A 25,630-nucleotide genomic window follows, 5' to 3' on the forward strand; every position below is an offset into this window, starting at 1 on the left:
TCCCCTGGGGGCAAATTTATTTTAGGCTATTTCTGCTTTGGGGGCAGATTGGCCTATATCTGTTAGGCTGATCTGCCCCCAGGGGAGGGCACAAAATACTTAGGCACCAGGTATTGGTGCGTGTGTTTTGTTTGGGAGGCAGCCCAGTGGGCAAGGATCACTCCCCATGGGGTCAACATACTGTTGGCTATTATTGCCCCCCTTTGGGCAGACCGACCTATTTTTGTAAGGCCCATCTACCGCCTAGGGGGGCACGAAGCCCACCAGACACCAGGGAAGAATTTTTTCAAAAAAAGAGGGTGGAGGTCTGGCCATATCCCACCCCAAATAAATGGGGACAAGTTGTTCTGCCCATCAGAGGGCAGATAGGGCAATTGCCCCTGATCCACTCCCCGGGGGGGGAGGCAGAAAGCCTACTAGATGGCAGGGAATAAAAAAAAAATAGTGGGGTGGTGGCTACCAACCAGTATGGGCATGGTTATGCCCCCACTTCAACTGAAGGGGGTAACAGTCTTTCAACTCTCCCCCACACACTAAAAGATCTTATCCCAATGGCAAGCAAGAAGACATTTGATTATTTTGGATTTTGTTTTTACATTTGGGCCAAGAGAGCTTGTCTAACTTTCAAAATTGTCCCACTTGGAATGGAGTCCAGAGTGGTGTGCTTTACATGCTTCCCGCACCATTTTCTTACCCACAATGCTTTTTGCCATATTTTTGTGATGGAACCTTCCGGAATCTGCAGGAATCCACAAAATTCCTACCACCCAGCACTGTCACATCTATACCAATAAACATTCTGCCCCTCTTGTCAGCCTAAAAATGTTTTTTTCTAACTGCTCTTTTGGGCCCGGTTTGGTTCCCCCTCAATTTTGACATGTTTTTGGCTGTTCTCTGTCTCATGCACTTGGTCCACCTACACAGGTGAGGTATCATTTTTATCGGGAGACTGAGGGCAACGTTGGGTGGTAGGAAATTTGTGCCGTTGCATTGATCTCACACAGAAATGTGGGGAAAATGTGATTTTTTTTAGCTAAATTTGAAATTTGCTGAGGATTCTGGGTAAAAAAGCACTGGGGGGGGGGGGTCCAAGCAAGTCACACCTCCCTGGACTCCCTCAGGTGTCTGGTTTTCAGGAATGTCTGGGTTTGGCAGGTTTCCCTAGATGGCTGCTGAGCCCAGGACCAAAAACGCAGGTGCCCCCGCAAAAAACAGGTAGTTTTGTATTTGATCATTTTGATATGTCCACGTAGGCTTTTGGGGCATTTCCTGTCGCGGACGCTAGGCCTACCCACACAAGTGAGGTACCATTTTTATCGGAAGATGTGGGGAAATGCTGGGTAGAAGGGATTTTGTGGCTCCCCTCATATTCCAGAACTTTGCAGCATCAAAATGTGAGGAAAAACTGCTTTTTTTGCCAAATGTTGAGGTTTGCTAAGGATTCTGGGTAACAGAACCTGGTGAGAGTGCCACAAGTTACCCCATCCTGGGTTTCCTTAGGTGTCTAGTTTTCAGAAATGTTCAGGTTTGCTAGGTTTGTCTAAGTGCTGGATGAACTACAGGCCAAAATCCACAGCTAGGCACTTTGCAAAAAACAGGTCAGTTTTCTTTGGGGAAATGTGATGTGTCCATGTTGTGTTTGGGGCATTTCCTGTCACAGGCACTAGGCCTACACACACAATTGAGGTGCCATTTGTATCGGTAGACTTGGAGGAATGCTGGGTGGAAGGCAATTTGTGGCTCCTCTCAGATTCCAGAACTTTCTACACCGAAATGTGAGGAAAAAGTGTTTTTTTTGCCTTATTTTGAGGTTTGCAAAGGATTCTGGGTAACAGAACCTGGTTAGAGCCCCACAAGTCACCCCATTTTGAGTTTCCCTAGGTGTCTAGTTTAAAAAAATGTATAGGTTTGGTAGGTTTCCCTAGGTGCCGGCTAGCTAGAGGCCAAAATCCACAGCTAGGCACTTTGCAAAAAACAGGTCAGTTTTCTTTGGGAAAATGTGATGTGTCCATGGTGTGTTTTGTGGCATTTCCAGTCGCGGGCACTAGGCCTACCCACACAAATGAGGCACCATTTGTATCAGGAGACTTGGGGAAACAAAGAATAGAATAACAAGTGTTATTGCCCCTTGTCTTTCTCTACATTTTTTCCTTCCAAATGAAAGACAGTGTGTAAAAAAGACGTCTATTTGGGAAATGCCCTGTAATTCACATGCTAGTATGGGGACCCTGGAATTCAGAGATGTGCAAATAACCACTGCTTCTCAACACATTGGTGGTCATTCTGACCCTGGCGGTCTTTGACCGCCAGGGCGGAGGACCGCGGGAGCACCGCCGACAGGCCGGCGGTGCTCCAATGGGGATTCCGACCGCGGCGGTAAAGCCGCGGTCGGACCGGCACCACTGGCGGGGTCCCGCCAGTGTACCGCCGCCCCATTGAATCCTCCGCGGCGGCGCAGCTTGCTGCACCGCCGCGGGGATTCCGACCCCCCCTACCGCCATCCAGATCCCGGCGGTCGGACCGCCGGGATCCGGATGGCGGTAGGGGGGGTTGCGGGGCCCCTGGGGGCCCCTGCAGTGCCCATGCCACTGGCATGGGCATTGCAGGGGCCCCCGTAAGAGGGCCCCTACATGTATTTCACTGTCTGCTGCGCAGACAGTGAAATACGCGACGGGTGCAACTGCACCCGTCGCACAGCTTCCACTCCGCCGGCTCGATTCCGAGCCGGCTTCATCGTGGAAGCCTCTTTCCCGCTGGGCTGGCGGGCGGTCTGAAGGCGACCGCCCGCCAGCCCAGCGGGAAAGTCAGAATTACCGCCGCGGTATTTCGACCGCGGAACGGTAATCTGACGGCGGGACTTTGGCGGGCGGCCTCCGCCGCCCGCCAAGGTCAGAATGAGGGCCATTATCTTTTGCCCATTTTGGAAATGCAAAGGTTTCCTTGATACCTATTTTTCACTCTTAATATTTTACCAAATGAATTGCTGTATACCGGGTATACAATGAAAACCCATTACAAGGTGCAGCTCCTTTATTGGCTCTGAGTACCTAGGGTTCTTGATGAATCTACCAGCCCTATATATCCTTGCAACCAGAAGAGTCCAGCTTTAAAAAATCTACCATAGTTGGAAAAACTTAGAAGAAAACGTGGACAGAAATGGCTCTTTTTTTACCTCAATTTCAATATTCCTTTATTTTAGCTGTTACTTTCTGTAGGAAAACCTTGAAGGATCTACACAAATGACCCTTTGCTGAATGCAAAATGTTGTCTACTTTTCAGAAATGTTTAGCTGTTTGGGATCCAACATTGGTTTCACACCCATTTCTGTCACTAACTGGAAGGAGTCTGAAATCTCAAAATATTGTGAAAATGGGTTATGTCTCAGTAAAATGCCAAAATTGTTTTGAAAAATTTGGTTTTCTGCTTCAAGCCTGCCTGTTCCTGAAAGCTAGGAGGATGGTGATTTTAGCATCACAAACCCTTTGTTGATGCCAGTTTCAGGGGAAAAAACACACGCTTTCTTCTGCAGAATTTTGTTCCCACTTTTTTTGGCAAAAACAAAACTTTAGCTGTTTTTTGGCTAATTTCTTGGTCTCCTCCAAGGGATCCTACAAACTCTGGGTACCTCTAGAATCCCTAGGATGTTGGACAAAAATTATGCACATTTGGTGAGGGTAGCTTATGTGGACAAAAGGTTGTGAGGGCCTAAGCGCAAACTGCTACAAATAGCCAAAAAAGGCTTGGCATCTGAGGGCAAAAGGCCTGGAAGTGAAGGGGTTAATGAATACCTGCATTACTGTCACCAGAATGGGTTCAGAGATTCACAAGGGAACACCATCAAACACAGAGGCTACTAAATACCCATGTATTACATACAATGGGTCATCAACGTGTAAAAATACACGTTGCAGGAAACACTTAGGCAGAATGAGGATGGATGATGAAGCAGTGGCTGCTGTGAAAGCTTTGACTGACAGCAAGTCCTTGCCAAAGGTGTATACCACCAAATATTCTTACCATCTAAGTGCCCAAAATGTTGCATTTATAACAATACTAGGGGTGGGTGATCGTGTGAACCCCAACCAAGGGGTTGGTTCTGCCCATGCAGGTGTGGGGGCTACAATTTCATTATTGCAAAAACACTGGCCAGGTCTATACAAACAGACCAGACAATATGTCCTTTGTTGTGACATTTGCCAACAAATAGAAAGGTTCATCGCAAAACGCCCACCGCAGACACCCCTTCTAATTTCCAACAAACCACCACAATGTGTGTACCCTAACTACTATGGCCCTTTAACACCTAATGGTGCAATCAAGTACATCTTAGTTACAGTTGATTCTTGCTCCACATTTCTATGGGTATGGCCACAACAATCAGCTGACGCTCGAACTGTTATTAAAGATTTGCAAGTCTTCATCGGGACATATGCAGTTACAGAATTCCATTCAGACCAGGGCCCTGCTTTTGCCTCAAGGGTATTCAGGAACACCATGGCAACATGGGTGTCCAACTCCGTTTCTCGTCTCCCTATCATCCTGAGGGAAACACAATGTGGAGAGGAAAAATGCGACTTAAAGCAATCCTTAACAGCAAGGTACTAGGTACCAGTCAAAGTTGGCTTAACAACCTATATGGAGTCCAAAGAGCACTTAATAATCTGCCCAGAAGGTCCTTGGGAGGGCGCACCCCATATGATGTTTTGTTTGGCATACCTATGTATGTCCCAGATCTTGATGGCCCTGGTGCAGTGGTGGCAGACATACTTTTTGACATAAATGAATGTGTCACTGTCTTGCAGGAATTATAAAAGTTCAGAGATGAAAACTCATCTGCATGTGCAAACCACTTTGGGAATGAGGGATTCACCAACAACATCCACTTACTGGATTCTAAAAGTTGAGGATCTAGTGCATGAAAAGATTGCTGTAAAAAAGTAATTTGGCCCTGCATATTGAGCACTGGTTCCAGCCCTTCGAGTACACGGTACCAGAACTGCCATTCTACCACCGTTGCCTGGTTCCAAAGAAAACCGCTTTGTATCAATTGACAATGTCAAATTACACCATGTGGCCAGTCCTACACAGTAGACCACTAGGAATCCTGAGCATTTCCAAACCCCTCTCACTGCCAGTCAGGATGTGCCTCTTCAAAGTTTAACCAACAGTGATGAGACTTCCCCAAGATTGGGAGGGTGTAAAATGAATTTTCCTTAGTACCTGTCTGTACATCTGCAACAAGAAATGTCCAAGGTTCTGAGCTACATTCTAATTCAACACAAATGGATAGAATTGTTTACTACAAACCACCAAGGGATACATCTGTCAGTTCTTCTTTTCCAACACCGGCTCCAGTATATGCACAAACTGCTTCTGGATATTTTGCAGACATCAACAGTTCTTTTTCAAATTCTTCAGCATCATCAACTGCACCTGTATCAAGAGAATGTAAGCTATTAAATTACCTTAAAACTAACTACCTGATTGGTCCATGTAGATATCTATGGGTCTTGTTAACTGTGCTTGCCTTCCTTCTTTAGATTGGTTTTGTCAATCTTTTCTTTCTGTTGATATAGGGTCACAATCTTCCTGAATGCTCTGTTGTTGAACTGGTGGATGAGGTTTTGAAGCTTCACCTATCCTCACATAAGGTCCACAGAGACTTGTCCCTAGTGAAAATTTCAGTTATTGCGATTCCTGATGGGATAGTTTGGGATAATGTTTCTTTTGATATATGTGGGCCAACGGAAATTATTAAAATTGCATACATATTTAAAGTCTCAATGAATGATATAATACCACATGAGTTGGTTTCTGATGATTGGGATGTAAAAACAGATTGTTTGGTTTCTGAACTTGAATATTATACTGTAAGGAAATGCCTCCTTGGCATGGTTACCCCCTGACTTTTTTGCCTTTTGCTGATGCCAAGTTATGATTGAAAGTGTGCTCGGATCTTCTAACCAGGCCCCAGCACCCTCCCTAAACTTCCCTAAACTGTACCTTTGCTTCCACAATTGGCACAACCCTGGCACTCAGATAAGTCCCTTGTAAATGGTACCCCTGGTACCATGGGCCCTGATGCCAGGGAAGGTCTCTAAGGGCAGCAGCATGTCTTATGCCACCCTGGGGACCCCTCACTCAGCACATGCACACTGCCTCACAGCTTGTGTGTGCTGGTGGGGAGAAAATGACTAAGTCGACATGGCACTCCCCTCAGAGTGCAAGGCCAACCTCACACTGCCTGTGGCATAGGTAAGTCACCCCTCTAGCAGGCCTTACAGCCCTAAGGCAGGGTGTACTATACCACAGGCGAGGGCATATGTGCATGAGCTCTATGCCCCTACGGTGTCTAAGCAAAACCTTAGACATTGTAAGTGCAGGGTAGCCATAAGAGTATATGGTCTGGGAGTTTGTTAAACACGAACTCCACAGTTCCATAATGGCTACATTGAAATCTGGGAAGTTTGGTATTGAACTTCTCAGCACAATAAATGCACACTGATGCCAGTGTGGAATTTATTGTAAAATGCACCCAGAGGGCATCTTAGAGATGCTCCCTGAATACTAATTCACTTCTAGTGTGGGGCTGACCAGTTTCAGCCAACCTGCCACAACCAGACGAGTTGCTGGCCACATGGGGAGAGTGCCTTTGTCACTCTGTGGCCAGGAACAAAGCCTGTACTGGGTGGTGGTGCTTCTCACCTCCCCCCGCAGGAACTGTAACACCTGGCGGTGAGCCTCAAAGGCTCACCCCCTTTGTTACAGCGCCACAGGGCATCCCAGCTAGTGGAGATGCCCACCCCTCCGGCCACTGCCCCCACTTTTGGCGGCAAGGCTGGAGGAGATAATTAGAAAAACAAGGAGGAGTCACCCACCAGTCAGGACAGCCCCTAAGGTGCCCTGAGCTGAGGTGACCCCTGCCTTTAGAAGTCCTCCATCTTAGTTTTGGAGGATTCCCCCAATAGGAATAGGGATGTGTCCCCCTCCCCTCATGGAGGAGGCACAAAGAGGGTATAGCCATCCTCCAGGACAGTAGCCATTGGCTACTGCCCTCCCAGACCTAAACAAACCCCTACATTTAGTATTTAGGGCCACCCCAGAACCCAGGAAATTAGATTCCTGCAACCTGAACTAAGAAGAAGGACTGCTGACCTGAAAGCCCTGCAGAGATGATGGAAGACGACAACTGCTTTGGCCCCAGCCCTACACTGCAACAGCGAGGCATCCAACAGGGACAAGCGACCTCTGAAACCTCAGAGGACTGCCCTGAACCTAAGGACCAAGAAGCTCCGGTGAGCAGCGGCTCTGCTCAACAACCAGCAACAATATTGCAACTTCTTGCAACTTTTAAAGAACTTCACTCCTCCCGCCAAGAGCGTGAGACTTCTCCCTCTGCACCTGACGCCCCCGGCTCGAGATCCAGACAACCAACACCACAGGGAGGACTTCCAAACAACTGCGACCTCGTGAGTAGCCCGAGACGACCTCCCTGGATCCCCACAGCGACGCATGCAGAGAGAATCCAGAGGCTCCCACTGACCGCGACTGCCTGTATCAAGGGACCCGATGCCTGAACCAAGCACTGCACCCGCAGCCCCCAGGACCAGAGGGAACCGAACCTCAGTGCAGGAGTGACCCCCAGGTGACCCTCTGCTTAGCCCAGTCGGTGGCCGGCCGGGAAGCCCCATGCACTGCCTGCACCACTAGAGTGACCCCGGGTTCCTCCATTGAATCCAATACAAAACCTGATGCCTGCTTTGCACCCTGCACCCGGCCGCCCCTGTGCCGCTGCGGGTGTGTTTTGTGTGCTTACTTGGGTCCCCCCCCACTGGTCTACAAAACCCACCTGGTCTGCCCCGCGAGGACGTGGGTACTTACCTGTACCCAGACTGGAACCGGAGCACCCCTGTTCGCCATAGGCGCCTATGTGTTTTGGGCACCTCTTTGACCTCTTTACCTGACCGGCCCTGAGCTGCTGGTGTGGTAACTTTGGGGTTGCCTTGAACCCCCAACGGTGGGCTGCCTATGCCCAGGAACTGAGACTTGTAAGTGTCTTACTTACCTCACAATCTAACCAATACTTACCTCCCCCAGGAACTGTTGATTTTTTTACTGTCTACTTTTAAAATAGTTTATTGCCATTTTAACAAAAACTGTATATGTTATTGCTCTGATTCAAAGTTCCTAACTTACCTGTGTGGAGTATCTTGCATCTTATGTATTTACTTCAAATCTTGAACTTGCGGTTCTAAAAATAAATTAAGAAAATATATTTTTCTTTATAAAAACTATTGGCCTGGAGTTAAGTCTTGAGTGTGTGTTCTTCATTTATTGCCTGTGTGTGTACAACAAATGCTTAAGATGACCGTCTGAAAAGCCTACTGCTCGACCACACTACCACAAAATAGAGCATTAGAATGATCTAATTTTGCCAGTATCTTACCTCTAAGGTGAACCCTTGGACTCTGTGCACACTATCTCTTACTTTGAGATAGTATACAGAGCCAACTTCCTACATATACTGTGTTTGAAACTGAAGATGTTTACCAAACAACAGCAAATCATAGGGAAATGTTCTGTTACCATCATTTTGGACACCAATTTATACAGAAAGCCAGCACCCAGAAAACGTTTTAAAATTACCTACAATTGGAATATTATTTAACTCCGCCAGTGGGGAGTTCTAAAACATTTGTAGAAAAGTTTGCATATTTTACTGGGCATGATACTAAAAATGCAGTCTTATTATTTTAAACTGCCTCCTATGAAATTGAAAATGTCTTGTTAACTGACACAAAATTTATTTATTCTGATTCTTTTGTTTCCCATTTGTCTATAGAAGGCTATGAATTTTGGTTCAAGTCAATTGACTTAAAGAGTGTTTTGGGAACTCTTAGACCTGACAGCCTTAGGGTAGTCGTCCCCCAACTTTTTGCCTGCCTCCCTCCACTTTTCTGACACTGTTTTGCTGGTATTAGGATTCTGCACACTTTACCACTGCTAACTAGTGGTATAGTGCATATGCTCTCTCCCTTAAACATGGTAACATTGGTTCATACTGAATTGGCATATTTAATGTACCTATAAGTTCCTAGTAAAGTGCACTACATGTGCCCAGGGCATGTAAATTGAATGCTACTAGTGGGCTTGCAGCACTGATTGTGCCACCCATATAAGTAGCCCCTTAACCATGTCTCAGGCCTTCCATTGCAAGGCTGGTGTGTGCAGTTTCACTGCCACTTTGACTTGGCATTTAAAAGTACTTGCCAAGCCTTAAACTCCTCTTTTCTTACATATGTCACCACTAAGGTAGGCCCTGGGTAACTCACAGGGCAGGGTGTTATGTAGGTAAAAGACAGGACATGTACATGTGTTATATATGTCCTGGTAGTAAATTTGTTTTTCACTACTGTGAGGCCTGCTCCTTTCATAGACTAGCATTAGGATTGCCATCCTATACTTTTTGAGTGTTAGATTCTGATCTGAAAGGGGTAATATTTAATATCGCCAGAATGTTAATAGAAAATCCTGCTTATTAGGGAATGCTACTTTTAGAAAGTGAGCATTTCTTTTCACTTAAAAAACATCTATGCCTTACAGCCTGTCTCCAATCAAGCTTTGGGCTGGTTGATAGCTCCCTTGTGCATTTCACTCAGACAACCACAAACACAGGACACTCAGTCACACCTGCACTAATTTGCATATTGAATGGGTCTTCCTGGGTTGGAAGGGTGTGTTTCCCTCACTTCAAAGGTATTTTTGGGTATATAAACTGGGTCTCTGACCCCACCAACTCAGACAACTCTGGACCTGCACCTTAACTCTGTCAGAAGATCTGCCTGGCTGCCCAAAGGACTCACTAAACAGCTTTTCTGCAAAGGAATGCTGCCCTGCTTTTGCCCTGCTGTCCTTCTGACCTCTGACAGTGCTGAAAGGGCTCTGCCTTCCCCCAAAGTTCTCTCCAAGGACTTGGATGGAGCTTGCCTCTTGTTCTGATGTCTCAGGGACAGCAAAGACTTCAACTACTAGCTTTTTGCTAGTAACCGACTCCACCAACTCCAGAACAACTTCAGTGATGCCAGCGATGCCGCATCCTGCTCCTGCTCCGTGGACCTCGCTGCACGCAACAACTGTGGCCTGAAACGCAAGTCCGACATTGCCGCGGCTCCGCTGATGTCACTAGGGTCACAGCGACACTGCAAAGTCGATACATCATGCCCTGACAGACTGGAACCAGTGACCCCTCTGGGTCACACCGTATTATCTCCCCCTGCATCAGGACAGAACCGATGCCTCACCTCCACAGCACGGAACTGATGCCTTTCTCCTCAGACCCCGTAAGGAATTGACGCTGCACTGACTCAAGCAACGCCTCTTTCTGACTCTGTGCGACGTCCTTGTTCTTTGTTTTCAAAAGGTAGTGTACGGGGGGGAGGGGGTCAGTGTGACTCCGTGACCAACACAGGTGGTGTTGGATTACTGGGAATGACTTCGTCAATGACGCCATAATAGTCCCAGTTTGAGCTATTGTGTTTTCTAGGCGCTTTAGTTGGATTCAATCTTTAAAAATTCATAACTTTGCTTGTGTACATTGGATGTTCATTGTTTTAACAGTATTTTATTTTGATAAATATTCTCTATTTTTCTAAACCTGTGTGGTGTCTTTTTGTGGTGTTTTCACTATGTTATTGTATAAAGTTCTGCACAAACACTTTAAACACTGCCTTCTAAGTTAAGCCTGACTGCTCAGTGCAAAGCTACCAGAAGGCTGGCACAGGATAATTTGGATTGTGTGTGACTTACCCTGACTAGGGTGTGGTCCCTACTTGGACAAGGGTGTATACCTCTGCCAACTAGAGACCCAATTTCTAACAGGAACTATAAATTGGCAAATACAGGGATGGGAAGCTTTGTTTAGAGCATCCCTTATACCGTTGCAAATTATGAAACTGTACAACAATCAAGTTGCTTAGGCTTAGCAAAGATCATGGAACTAAGGCCCAGATTTAAGAGGGCCTAGTGCGTCCTTGTGCCACATTAGCGTCATTTGTTTATGCTAATGTGGTTGAACAAGGACAAAATAGCCATGCCATATTTACAAAGGGGCACACTGCATGCATTGTACAACTTTGTAACCCTTTGAGCCACATTATGACTGTGCCAGGCATAACATATGCAAGGGGGTGCTTCCCAGTGAGGGGGGCTGAAAAAAAGGCACAAAAAATCTAAAAGATTTCTTTGCACCATTTTTGCAGCATTTTTAACGCCTGCTCAGCACAGGCGTTAAAAGGGGGCACACCATTGTTTATAAATGACCCCTATGTACTGTTCAGGGTTAGCACCAAAATTTTTGAACTAACCTTGAACAGTACATCAATAGCGTCAAAAAGATTGACGCTATTGCCCCCTACCCTGTGCCATGGCGTGCCATATTTTAAATATGGCGCACACATGGTGGTGGTAGGGAGGTGCTAAGGAGCGCAAGAAAAGTGGACACTTGTGCCACCGTAACGTCCCTTTTTTTTTTTACACTAAGGTAGCACAAGCAGTCCCCTACAGTGTGCCACATTTACAAACTGCTGCAATGGGACCATTGTGCATGTTTGTAAAGCCTTGCACCACATTATACCTGTGCCAGATATAATGTATTTCACTGCATCTTTCTGCACCTTCACTGCGCTAGAAATATAACACCTGCTCAGAGCAAGCATGCATTTCTAGAGTAGTGTCATTTTTTTGATGCTAGTTCAGCAATGTTTGACTTTAATGCCACAGATGCATCAGAATTTCTGATACATCTGTGGAAAATGTGTGCCATAGAGCTCTGTATTTTTAATACAGTTCTACCATGGTGTTGTTAGGGTGCATGAGGCAGAGCAACAAATCTGAAGCATCTGAGCTGATACATCAGATTCTTGTAAATCAGATCCTAGATGTGCCCGGTATTCTGTCGCCAGCTACATTTGGCAAATGGCAAAATATTTTAAATGTCACAGAAGAACAGCTCACTGGGTGGGTCTAAAACTTCCACACTAGCAGCCGTTAAAGAACACCTTTGTCTCCTGTCAGAAAACACAGACTTCCACGATTTAATTTTAGGGCCAAGAAAACCAAGCAAAAAGTGCTTCTTATATGCAATATATAACGAAATTTGTAAACATTCATGTTGGACCTGGCCCTTTTTGCGGGGTCATCCCCAAACTTTTTGTATCCTTTCTCCTATTTTTCCTGACCTGTTTTTGATGGCTTTTGAACTCCGAGTACTTTACCACTGCTAACCAGTGCTAAAGTACAGATGCTCCCTGTGTAAATTGTACTGTTAATTGGTTTATCCATGATTGCCATATTTGATTTACTAGTAAGTCCCGAGTAAAATGCACTAGAGGTGCCCAGGGACTGTAAATCAAATGCTACTAGTGGGCCTGCAGCACTGGTTGTGCCACACGCATAAGTAGCCCTGTAATTACGTCGCAGACCTGCCACTGCAGTGCCTGTGTGTGCAGCTTTAAACTGTAAATTCGACTTGGCAAGTGTACCCACTTGCCAGACCTAACCCTTCCCTTTTCCTACATATAAGACACCCCTAAGGTAGGCCCTAGGTAGCCCCATGGGCAGGGCGCAGTGTATGGTTAAGGTAGGACATATACTAATGTATTTTATATGTTCTGACAGTGAAATACTGCCAAATTCGTTTTTCACTGTTGCAAAGCCTATCTCTCTCATAGGTTAACCTGGGGGCTGCCTTTAAATATGATTAAAGCGTAGATTCCCTTTGGGAGCAGATAGATATGTGGAGTTTGGGCTGTTTGCACCTCTCTCCAGATAGTGACACAAAGGGGGCTGGGGTGTAACCTGCATATTCCAATGAGCCATCTGTGCTAGGAGGGAGAGGAGGAGTAGTCACTCGCACCTGAAAGGGCTGTGCCTGCCCTCACACAATGCAGACTCCAACCCCCTGGTGTGTGTCTGAGGCCTTGCCTGGGCAAAGCAGGATTTCACAAACAAGTGAGACTTTTCTTTGAAGTAAGCCTACTTCAAAGGCCAAAATGGGTAGAAGAAGAGGATCCAAAACCACAGACTTTAGACACTTCTTGGGGTAGACACTCTACCTCACAGACACTTTCTGGAGAAGAAACTTGTAACCAGAACCTGCATCCTGCCAAGAAGAACTGCCTGGCTGCCCAAAGGACTCACCTGACTGCTTTCTGTGAAGGACTGCTGCATTGCTGTTGCCCTGCTGCCTTGCTGCTCTCTGGCTGAGGTGAAAAAGTGCTCTCCAAGGGCTTGGATAGAGCTTGCCTCCTGTCTCAGGACCAAAAGGACTCCTTGTGCTGCGAAATTCGACACACAGCCTGCCAGAAACGACGCACAGCCTGCACCACAGTGAAAATTTCACAGCACACCGAACCGGAATGATGCAGCCCGACTTCGCAATGAGAAGATCGACGCAGCGCCAGCGTAGCTACCAGAAATTCGACGCACGGCCCACTGGATCACCGCATAGCCGAGCCGGAATGACGCAGCTTGACTTCCAGAGAGGAATCGACGCAGCACCTGCCGTGCGGTAGAAAATTTGAGGCAACGCCCACCGGATCGACGCACCTCCTGTGACTTCGTCTTGCCAGTGCAGGAAATCCACGCACTGTCCCCGGGGCATCTGAAAACCCTTCAACCCAAAAAAATCGACGCACAGCCATCCCTGCATAGAAACTAAACGACGCATCGCCGTGTGCTGCCCGAGAAATCGAAGCACACCCCATTGATTCCACACTTCTCCTCCTCTACGGCCCTTTGCAGAGATTTTTCACGTGAACCAGGTACTTTGTGCTTGAAAGAGACTTTGTTTGCTTTTTAAATACTTAAGACACTTTGTATCACTTTTCAGTGATAGCTCTACATTTACTTATTACATCTTTGATCGTTTTGACCTGCATTTAACCAGATAAATATGATATATTTTTCTAAACACTGTGTGGTGTATTTTTGTGGTGCTGTATGGTGGTATTGTATGATTTTTTGCACAAATACTTTACACATTGCCTTCTAAGTTAAGCCTGACTGCTCAGTGCCAAGCTACCAGAGGGTGGGCACAGGATAATTTGGATTGTGTGTGACTTACCCTGACAAGAGTGAGGGTCCTTGCTTGGACAGGGGGTAACCCGACTGCCAACCAAAGACCCCATTTCTAACAATTCACAAAAAGAAGCTGATGCCTGGTTGAGTCAAATAGACCAGGAAAACCTCCAGAAAGCTCTAGCCATAGTAGATAATGGTATGAACATTTTGTCCAACCGCATTTACACCATAAACAATATTGTTTCATCTGCAATTCACATCATACATAATATATTTGTCCTTTTTACACTATGGAAAGAGTCAACTTAGGTCCATTATGCAGTTAGGTTGGAGCTTACAAGTTCCGAAAAGTGGTCACGTATCCTGGCAACATGTCAACTCCAGGAAGCTGTTTTCAGCATTTAACGTGATGCAAAAAGCAACAAATAATAGCTAAGAAAGAAGCAACTTATAATATGTTAAACATCGAAAAGTTAGACAAGTTGCCTTTCATTGTGGCAGAAATACCATCTGCAGTTTGGTTAATACATGGGGTTATTAATCTCCCCATTTCAATACTTCAGTTCACCTTGTGTTTGAGGCACATTACTTTAGGCAGATTTGAAAAGCTATGAGATAGTTACAACCATGATGTGTGGGAGCTACCATTTACATATAAATGTTTCAATGGCATGTAAGAGGTCTTTCTTAGTGGAAGTGAATGAAAGACTTCTGTAAGTCATTTGATGATTTGTAAACAGCTGTCATTACATGGAGCATGTAATGGTTCAGCTCAAATTTAGCTTGTTATCTGAAGGATGTTCCTGTCCCTTTGATTCATCCCGCGTTCCAAGTGCTCTCGAGTGGGAGTTATGTGATGCTGAATGGAGAAAGCTGTTGTGGAATATGAGCCGAAATTGCCTGTGTAGTTTTGGTCTCCCAAATTGTGACTTGTTGTGGAAATGTAAATTTTGACAAGCTGAGCAGACTGAAAGCTCTTTTATTTCAATAACACATGGCACTCACATCTGCCCCTGAGACCTTTGCCCTTCAAATGGCGAGGTCATCCTCAGAGATACAGGGGGTCATTCCGACCCTGGCGGTCCAAGACCGCCAGGGCCGGGGACCACGGAAGCACCACCAACAGGCTGCGGTGCTTCCCAGCCCATTCTGACCGCGGCGGTAAAGCCGCGGTCAGAAAAGGGGATCCGGCGGTTTCCTGCCGGATTTCCCCTGCATGGGCTGAATCTCCATGGCGGCGCTGGAGATTCCGACCCCCTTCCCGCCATCCTGTTTCTGGCATTTTTTACCACCAGGAACAGGATGGCGGGAACGGGTGTCGTGGGGCCCCTGGGGGCCCCATAAAGATTTTCACTGTCTGCTTAGCAGACAGTGAAAATCGCGACGGGTGCAACTGCACCCGCCGCACCCCTGCAACTCCACCGGCTCCATTCGGAGTCGGCTTCCTTGTTGCAGGGCCTTTCCCGCTGGGCCGGCGGGCGCTCTTTTGGCGGTCGCTCGCCGGCCCAGCGGGAAAGCCAGAATGGCCGCCGTGGTCTTTTGACCGCGGAGCGGCCATATGGCGGTAACCGCGTGGCGGCCGGCGCTGTCAGAATGACCACCACAGTCCCTTTTAAATACAAATTTCCAAAACATTTTGGTGAACTTATAACTCTCGTTTTTAATGCATCTAACACCACTGTACATTTCAAGGCTGTCAGTTCTGGTTTTGTCAGCACCTTCTCCTTTATATTTGATATAATACCTTCAGCCATACATTCAATTTTTTCTGGTGTTTTGATGGAATTCCCCGTTACGTTGGTATTAATTGGTGGCATTTTGCTGTTGCTGTTTTTAATTCACAGTGGCTGCCCTATGTCAACAAGGAGGACTGATGGTGCTTCAACTAGCCCTAAAATGTTGTGAATGCATGATGCAGTATTTCGGAGCATCACTCCTGGACGAACTGGAGTCCAACTGGTCTTTGTCATTCAGACCAGTTCTTAATTGCATCCAGCCCATTTTTGATGTTTGTGGTGCCCATTCAAACATGCACCAGAAGTGTGTCTTGCTATGCAACGTGTACCTTCTTTGGACGCATATCTGTTGATGTTCTCGATGAGGGCTCATTACCAGACCTACACATTGAGATTGCGGTTGCTATGAGAAGCTTACTTTGAGCTGGCTTTGGTGGCCCATGTGGCTCCTGGTGCTACAACACCTGGCACTGCACAGGACGCTGCCTCCTTGGCCGGAGCTATAGTTGAGGCAATGGAATATGAGTGCTCCCTCGCTTTCCTTGTCAATGACCTGATAACATTGTCACTTTCCAAAGTGGGATATTTCCTGCATTCATTTACCATTGATGACATTGGCGATTTTTAAGGTATGATGATTATTGTTGACATTTGGCCTTAATTTGATGGATTATTTTTGTCAAACTTCTAAATTGACCTTTTAAATTTGGCTTGATTTTGACCTATCCTATTTGTCAACATGGACAGTTTTATCTCCTTTTAGGTAAATTTTTAGCTTGCTTTTAATAATGATTGTTGTAGGTATAGTGATTTTAGCTTTAGGTTAAATTTTTATAGACCTTGGCATTCTCGAGCCGACAATGGGGAGGTTGTGGTGAGGTAATTTTAGTGTTTATGTAGGCACATTTATTTTAGCTTGGGTCTGAGACCTATGCCCTCTCACCTAGCCACTTGTCATTCTTTTCTCTTCTTATTTTAGCATGGCTTTATTTTAGTGGCAATGTTTTATTATTTTTATCAGTTGCCCTTCTATGCAGAATTTGGTATTCATTTCTTTGCACAACGTTTCATCCTGTGCTCACTCCAAGGCTGTACATGATAGTTCACCAGGTATTGCTGGTCCAGAGAGTACAAAGTCTACCCTACACAGAAAAAACATGTTGTCATGGCATGGCAGTTCTCAGAACAACAAGATGTTTTATTATAGTCAACATGCTGCCTCCACCAACTTAAAGGGGACATTCCAGTTAGCCTGCCATCTCATGCTGCACATTGTCGCAGTTTCTGCTGAAACTCTGCACTTCTCTTATTCCTTTAAGTGGAAGGACTAACATCAGACTAACAGACCTCTTCTTTACCTCTAAACACAGGTATGGGTATTGGCCTTCCTTCCTGGGACCAGAAGGGCAGATTAGGGCTAACACTGTTATTTGCTCTCATGTAGAAACTTAGTAGTGTAGTTAGGAATGTTAAACCAGCAATTGTGACAATATGGTGGGACTCTTCCTGTGTTTCACTTTTGTGGTCACTGCTGTAATAGTGTTGTGTTTCATTATCCTCATAATCACAATTCATGCTTTTTTAAATAGAACCCATGCGCTTCAATAAAACCTATTGAACCAAATCCTGCTTCTGTTTGTCTTTGCATGTATGAGACTTGTATAATTGAGAGAAAGGGGTACGATCTGTTTTACGACGACTTCCCTAATGAGTCTCAGTGTCATGAGATAGACTGCCACAAATCACTTCTACCTCTGGTATCGGTGAAGTGTTGCTAGCTAGCCAGAAGGCTGTCACACAGTGTGGGATCAGACTCAGTCCCCCATGCTTGGTGGTGCTGCCCCACAAAATCCTGCAGTCTTGTTACTACAACAGGAGTCCTACAACAATAATTATGGTTAGGTATTTTCCATTGAACTTAGATAGATGGGGTAATTACACTGCTATTGATGGTCTAGGTAACACAGCTCCTTCCTTAGGAGGGAAACCAGGGGGCATATTTACTAGGAATTGACATAGGGCAGTGCAAACCCTTCTTCTGTACTGCCATGCATAACTGCAAAAGGGCAGAAAGGTGCTGTAATTACATGATAAGGTGCATTTCTCTTCTTTACTCCTGTGCTGGCATGTAAATTGCTGGCTAGCGCCAACACAGGCACCCTTGCACCATGGTGCAGGGTGGTGTCTGCATTTTTGGCAGGATTGTTTTTGTGCAGGAAGTGACACCTTCCTGCCCAAAAACAATCCTGGGAGGCATTTTCCTCTTTCAATGTGTGCTGAATTCTATAGAAAGAGAAAGCAAGGAGGAAAAGTAACGATATTTCTCCTCATTGCATCTGCACTGTGGAGGCATACAGTTTTGACACATTCCCAGGTTCACAGATTCCTGTACATCTGGAAATGTGTCAAAATCCACTGGTGTTGTGTGGGAAAACCACCATAATGCCCATTGAATGCCTCCCTGGTGTAGTGTAAGGGAATGCAGCAACTTGTATTGTGTTGCCTTACACCATATATACAAGGCCATAAAATCCATGTAAAGTGGCTTTGTGTGACCTTGTAGATATGGGTCTGCACTTTACTCTGCCGGTGTGTCACAAAAAGTGATGCACTGGGGCACACAGGGCTTGTAATTATGTCCCTTGGACTTTTAAGATCTCTGCTACAAAGCAGACCAATTGTGTGCAATAGATGGCATATGCTTACAATGGGCTTAGGGCCAGCCCCTTGCTCATGATTGGATGGTTTGTTGTCTATCTCAATTGTCTGTTCAATAGATATCTTCCCTGTAATTGCATTTGTCCCTCCCAGGAGCATTTCAGTCTTATAGTGCTTTGATTGTATGAGTTGTATCCTTCTACTGCTATGTCATGGAATAATTTTTCCTTTGGCACATTTCTCAAGCATTTGACTTTTAGCAGTTAATAGAAGTGCTTGTGTTGCTTTCTTCCACCACTCCCTGTGTGTCATTTTATCCTTTCTCCCTTGTGTTGCTGAGCTGTGCCTCTTCCCCCTGGAGTCTCTTTTCGCTCCTTACCTCACCGCTCTTTTACCAATTGTCTGTGTGTCTCTCTCTCTCTCTCTCTATGACTGGTTCTTACTCAATCATTACACCCGCCCATGTCTGTCAACCTGCAACCAGATCACTTCATGGTGACTCAATACTCCAGTCTTTCCCCCCAGTCCACCTTTCCTCTTCAGGGCACATCCTGCCCCGCATTCCCCACCCCCACCCACCGGCATCTCCCAGTAAGGTCACTCTCCCTGTTTTGATCCATCCTACACTTCCTCAGCACCACTTCTTTAAAATGTTCTTTTTCATCTAAACCTTATCATCTTGTTTCAGTTTTCTTCATTTCTGCTTGCTGTATGAAGAAGGGCATTCCTGATCACAGAACCAGCTACATTAATTGTCTAAACATTCCTTGCACTGCAGATGAGCTGCAAGAGAGGCCAACATGAGGCTCAGGAGCCTTTAATGCCAAAGTTCCTGCATCATTGTTTTCTCCCTTATAGATATCCCACCCATTCCCCCACAATCATTAGCCTCACCCACTAGTGATTGTTGCATTCCAACTTCTGCCCCTTCACTCAGTTAAAGCTTCATTCCAACTCCAGTTTCTTTCACCAGTCATTGTTTTTTTCCTCCCTGCCCTGCGCTGCTTTCCTAAACTTCCTCAGGACAACGTGATTGGCACAACCCCCTTCTTTAAACCACACCTCGTCACCCTTGTTACGCATGCAGCCTGCACCCACCCGTATTTCATATCTTGTCTGGTTTTATGCCTCTGTTCCAGGTTGGTCCCAAAACCATATCTGTGCCTGTTATTCAAAGTTGCTTCTTCTGCTGCCTAGCAGCCTAGCACAATGCGGGTGTCTGTTTCCTCCACTTCCCTTTTGTCCCTGCTTGTAACTATGTGCTCCTGACTCCCCCTGTGTGTTTACCTCTGTTCATCCCCACCTGTGCACTGGGCCTTTTCTGTGTCTTTGACTGTCTCTCCACCTTTGACATCTGCCTGTACCTATGTCCGTCTGTCTTTACCTCTGTCCCTGATATGCCTCTGTCCTCAGATAAGGAACCTGTCTTTAGTTTTATTTTATTTTTATTGAGCAGATAGAGGCCATGAGAAGTTTACATGGAGCAAAACATAAGATTACAGCTAATCAGAAAAAAAAACAAGAAAGAATAAAAAACTAAAAGAAAAAGAAAAAAAACAAGACCACACTGAACCTTATTCTACCACATACCGCAAATGTCAATGCAGAAACACAATTTATCGTCTTATACTGTCATAGATATATCTTATCCTTCAATTGTCGGTCCCCAGATACCCTTGGACTTGCGGACTGCACCTATTCTTTGTGCATACAACTTTTCCTTAAAGCTCACCGCTTTTATTTTTGTCTCCCAAGCTTTGAATGTAGGGGGAATAGGTGACTTACAGGCCTGTAGAATTAACAGTTTCGCTATCAATGATGCTATAAATAGCAGCTGTTTTGCCCAAATTGTTAATTCAGATTGCCCCGTAGTACCAAACAGAGCAGCCATAGCGTCTGGGACAAGTGCACACTGTATCTTCACGCTGATCCATTGAAAAATTCTATCCCAAAATTCCATAATCTTAGGTCAGGTAAAGCGCATACAGAGCTGGTTACCTGGAGTACCACTGCATCGTGGAAAAGAACCTGGAGAGGTTGGGAATGCCTTTTTAATTTGGGCTGGAGTAAGATATAGCATGCACTTTGAAAAGAATGCCATTCTCTTAAGGTTTGCCACCCTTATTGCTTTGTGAGATATGCTGTTGAGATTCCTCCACATTTTCAGCTCAATGTTACACCCGGTAGTGTTTTTGATCTTTGTCAAAAAGCAAGGAAGTATTCACAATATTACCTGAGAGTTTAGAATCTGGTACCACTTGCCAATCCACTTCTGGTTCCCATAAAATCCCTGAAAGATAAGAGCAGAAGATAGAGCTACTGAAAGGATGTGAGGAAGCAAAAAATACAAAATCTGAAGATAAAAATATCTTAAAGCGTCTGGAATAGGAACTCCAGCCTGTCACTGAGCTCAGGTCTTGACTTGGTTTCCTGCTAAAAAAATCAGAAAATCTAGTAAATCCCAGATTTAGCCATTGATTTAAATGTGATGAAATCAGCTTTAGTTCCATCATCCCTGAATGAGCCAACAACATTGCAGGATGAAAGCTGGGAATTTAATATTTCTCTCAAAATTGAGAAAGCCTGGCATAAATTAATGTAGGGACTTTGTACCTAGTACGTTTAGGTTGATGTGGGAACTTAAGAAATGGCACTAGCTGACATCTGTACTCTGCTAGCATAGAGTTTAGATAGAAATTGAGATTGGGGGGGATAGGGCTATTCTGGAACACCAGTTCATAAAAACAGATTCATAGTACCTCTTAAAATTTGGTAGAGATAGACCTCCATCCTCGACTGAGAGGAATGCAATATCCAGCTGTGCCCTTGATTTTTTGTTGGCCCATATAAACTGTCAAAGTAGTGCATCACATTCTTAAAAAAAATGTAGATGTATTTTTATAATCACAGTAGAGAAGATGAATAAGAAAAGAGGAAGGATCATCATTTTGATGAGTGTCATGTGTCCGATAATTGACAGTGGAGGCTTGCCATTTCTGTAATAGGCATCTTAACAGTAAAGATATAGTTTGGGCAAAGAGATCCAAAAAATCATGTGAAACATAAATACCCAAATATCTAATGGGACGGAGAAGACAGTACTGAGCTTACATGTCTGAAGGACGAATATTATCACTGGAATTAAACAGGAGAGCTTCCGATTTAAAATGATTGATCCTGTATCCACCAGATCTGAAAAGACCATTATTTCAGCAAAAGCCCTATTGATATTTGTGGTCTCTGCTGCAAGATAGATAATCATATTGTCAGCAAACAGTTTTAGTTTGGATGCCAGAGGCATGGGAGGGAGAATAGAAGTATCTTGGCGCAGCGCCACTGCTAAAAGTTCAATAAAAAGCGCGAAGAGCACCGCGGAAAGGGAGCATCCTTGACGCGTGCCTCAATGCATTTGAAGGTTTCCTGCTGTACATGAATTGATGAGAATTTTAGCTTAGAGTAAAGATTTTGCAGTATCTGAATAACTTGTGTAGGTAACTTGAACTTTGCTAAAATACTGAAGAGCACCTCCCATAGCACTAAATCAAAAGCTTTCTCTGGATCCAACATTATCATAGCCGCTGGTTTGTTATTGTGAGAATAATAATCTATCACCTGAATTAGAAAATGTGTATTAGTCTCTAACAGCCTATCCGGAAGAAAGCTACACTGATCTTCATGAATTAAATCTTGGGCAGCTAAGGCCAGTCTTTGAGCTAATATAATTGCTAGAAGCTTGTAGTCAAAATTTAGAAGACTTGTCGGGCAATAAGAATCAGGTTTCTGAGGTGGCCTATCTTTTTTTAGGCAGCTAATCACTGTGGCCCTTATGAAGGATGCAGGTATGCCTGCCCCCTGAGGGGTGTCATTAAAAAGAATAACTACACACCCGGCTATTTGGTCGACGACAATTTTATAGATTTCCGCCAGAAGACCATCTTCCCCACAGGCTTTCCCATTCGATGAGGCCATAATTGCATCCTTTACTTCAAGAAGTGAGATAGGTGATACAAGTTTTGCCCTTGAGGGCTCGTCTACACTTGGCAGAATCACTGGATCAAGATATTGATTGATCTGCTGAGCACTGGTTGGAAGCGAGTACGAATACATTGTTGCATAGTGGGTCAGAAAGACTCTTTCAATCTCTTCTGGATGATTATGAGAGTGCCTACCCCCTCATCAAAAATATATTCGATAGTATCTTGATCGGATTTTACTTTTTTCACAGACCCAGCCAGAAATGTGCCTACATGTTAACTTTCTTCGTACCAGCTCTTCAGACATGTATGTTGATTGACTATCTCACAAGATAAAAAGCAATCCCTTAACTTGGCCTGGGCCTCACTCGATCTTGTGAATGCCTCCGGGTCTTGGAAGGTCAACAGGGCTCTTTGTGCTTGATTGAGCACCGATTGCAGCTCCTTTACCTTTTGCTTATTTAGTTTGCCTGTAAAAGCCTTGTAAGATATAGTTTCTCTCCTTATGTAGGCTTTGAGTGCTTCCAAATGGAAAATGAGAGGCTGAGTCTTCATAAATCTCAAGAAAATCAGTAACAGAGGTTTTGAGAATCTGTACCCATCCTTCATCTGCCAAAAGAGATTTATCAAAGCTCCAACGAGGACGAACACCCATCTCACAATGCAGATTAAGGATGACCTGAGGTGCTGAATGATCTGAGAAAGGATTGGCACAAATAGAGGAATTACTTTGTGGAAGAAGAACCAAAGTTAAAATAAAGTCTATTCTGGAAGCCATATTATATATAATTTTTTTTAACCCTATAGTAATGATCCTGCGGGTGGTCAGACCTCCAAGCATCCACTAATGCTAGGTCAGAAATTATCTTACCCAACCAATGGCAAACTCTAGTTTTGTTCTGCTTTTTGTTTTTACGAGATGAATCTATATGGTTATCTGGAATAACATTAAAATCTCCACCAATGATGAGGAGGCCAGGAAGTGAGCTCAAAACCTTATAAAGGCCCTGAAGGGGGCTTGGATTGTTTTTTAAAGGGCCATAAAACTTCGCAAAATGAATGTGATCACTGGAGATAAGAGAACTAATTCCTACCCGGGTCTCTATGGGTCTGGTACATCCTCCCAGTAAATTCCTGCGACACCAATATAGTGACCCCTCGTACAGCAGCATTAGCCGATGCATATTAAGCCTGAGTGATAAATTTAGGGAGCTTTGGGAGCTTACTCTGACATTTAAAATATATTTTCTGCAGGAGAAAAATCTGTGATTGTGAGGCCCTAAGCCAATTGAGAATAGTAGCGAACTTAACATGGTTGTTGGCACTGTTGATATTACAAGAGATAACCCTTAGTTCTCTTAGTTCACTCCCTAACCCTCCTTTACCAAGCGCAGTCATCCTGTACCAAGGTCATTGATGACCCCCAAGCTAGCTCTCCGTGTAAATGTTTTTTTTTTCTTCGATTTGTTGACTGCTTTGTCATCTGCTCTTTTCTCCAAACCTAGTGCAAGGCTCCCCCCACCAGTCGGAGGATAACTCCCACCCCTTCCCCAGCGGGTCCCACCTGTAATGGCCCCACCACACTGTGAACCCCCTCCTCCCCTAGACCCCATCCCATAACCCAAAAAGGGAATGCACTGTCATGGCGCTCCTAGAGCCTTGATCTCAAAGAAGAGCAGCAAGGCAGCAGGGCAGAGAAAACAGAAACCAAAAAACACATAGCGCGCCAGAATGAAATGCACCCTAATAACGGAATACCATAATAGACATTTCCCCCTCTCGTCCCCCTCCAAACCCTATCATTGTTTTTTCTTTAACAGTTCTAAGACATTCTTTGCTTCCGGTATGCCCTGAAAGATATGCGCTTGTCCTTTATAGAACACTTTGAGTTTAGCTAGTTGCACAATGCCAGCCTGTGCCCCCAATCTCTTAAACGTGTCTATCATTCCAACAAATTTGCGACGCTGTTGGACAGCTGCAATAGACATATCAGAAAACACACGGAAACTGAAGCTGTCGCCAGAGGTAAAGCTCCTCATTTTTAAGGCTTGAGAAAGGATTTGTTCCTTGATCCTATAATCTCCAAAATTGACCAGAATAGTACGGAGATACTTTGAGCTCTCAGGACGCACAAATGGTACCCTATGTGCCCTCATAATTGATGGCTCCTCTCCAGTTCTTTCCTTGTCTGGAAGGATACACTTGTAGATGAGATCCGAGACTACCTTGGTCATGGAAGAAGCTGCTTCAATCTCTTCGGGGACCCCTACCAGCCTAAGGTTCGAGGGCCGAGACCTGTTTGCCATCTCATCCAACTTTAATTGAAGTTCCTCGAGTTCCGACTGGATCTGAAATGACACAGCCTCAAATTGCTTTTCAGCATCCTCTATATCTGATACCCTCTGCTCCACTTGTAGAGTGATGGGTTAGGTGGGTATTTAGTTGGCTAATCTGGTCCTTGGTCTCCCTACGAACCTCCTCCTGGGATAGTTTTATTGCTCGGAGCTCCTCAAGAATCTGACCCATCAGTTCCTCCATCGAGAGGATACCTATTACCCTACATATCGAACTGGCCGAGCTGGCCGGAACAAGGGTACTGTAGGAAGAGCAGAGAGTCTGTGAAAGAGTGTTAGTATAAGATGATATCGAGTCAGATACATCCGGGCAGGGGCCTCCTGAAGCCAAATTTGAAGCCATGGCATGGACTAATCTGCGGCCCATTGCAATTTCCTTGTTGGGAGAGATTGCTCTTGTTTCCCCTCCCTCTTCCATTGCCTTTGGTGTCCCTTTAAGGTTGCTGCTAAAAGTAGAGAACAAAGGGTAGGCAGGTTTCTCCTTAGGCTGGAGTGTGATTGTAGATAGAGCGAGGGGGGGGTACGAGGTGCAATTGGAACTGGAAAGGAAGTATGAGACTCACTGGTCAGATTATTCAATGAAGAGGTGGAGGGCTGAGAGAAGAATTCCACGAATTGCATTGGCCGTGATGCTACTTGCTCTTGACGCTCAGACGGACTGGTCCCTAGCAGTGGAGACCGATCAGGAGAGGCAGGTGATATGGATTCTCTCATGGACCCCCCTAGGTCTTGGCACTCAGAGCTATGTCTTTGCCTTCTCATGGCAGGAGTCAGAATCAAAGTATTGGATTTGGGTCCATTTAGGATTATCCCCGTTGTACGTACCTTA

This window comes from Pleurodeles waltl, chromosome 5 (assembly GCF_031143425.1).
Source record: "Pleurodeles waltl isolate 20211129_DDA chromosome 5, aPleWal1.hap1.20221129, whole genome shotgun sequence".
In the NCBI taxonomy this organism is placed as follows: Eukaryota; Metazoa; Chordata; class Amphibia; order Caudata; family Salamandridae; genus Pleurodeles; species Pleurodeles waltl.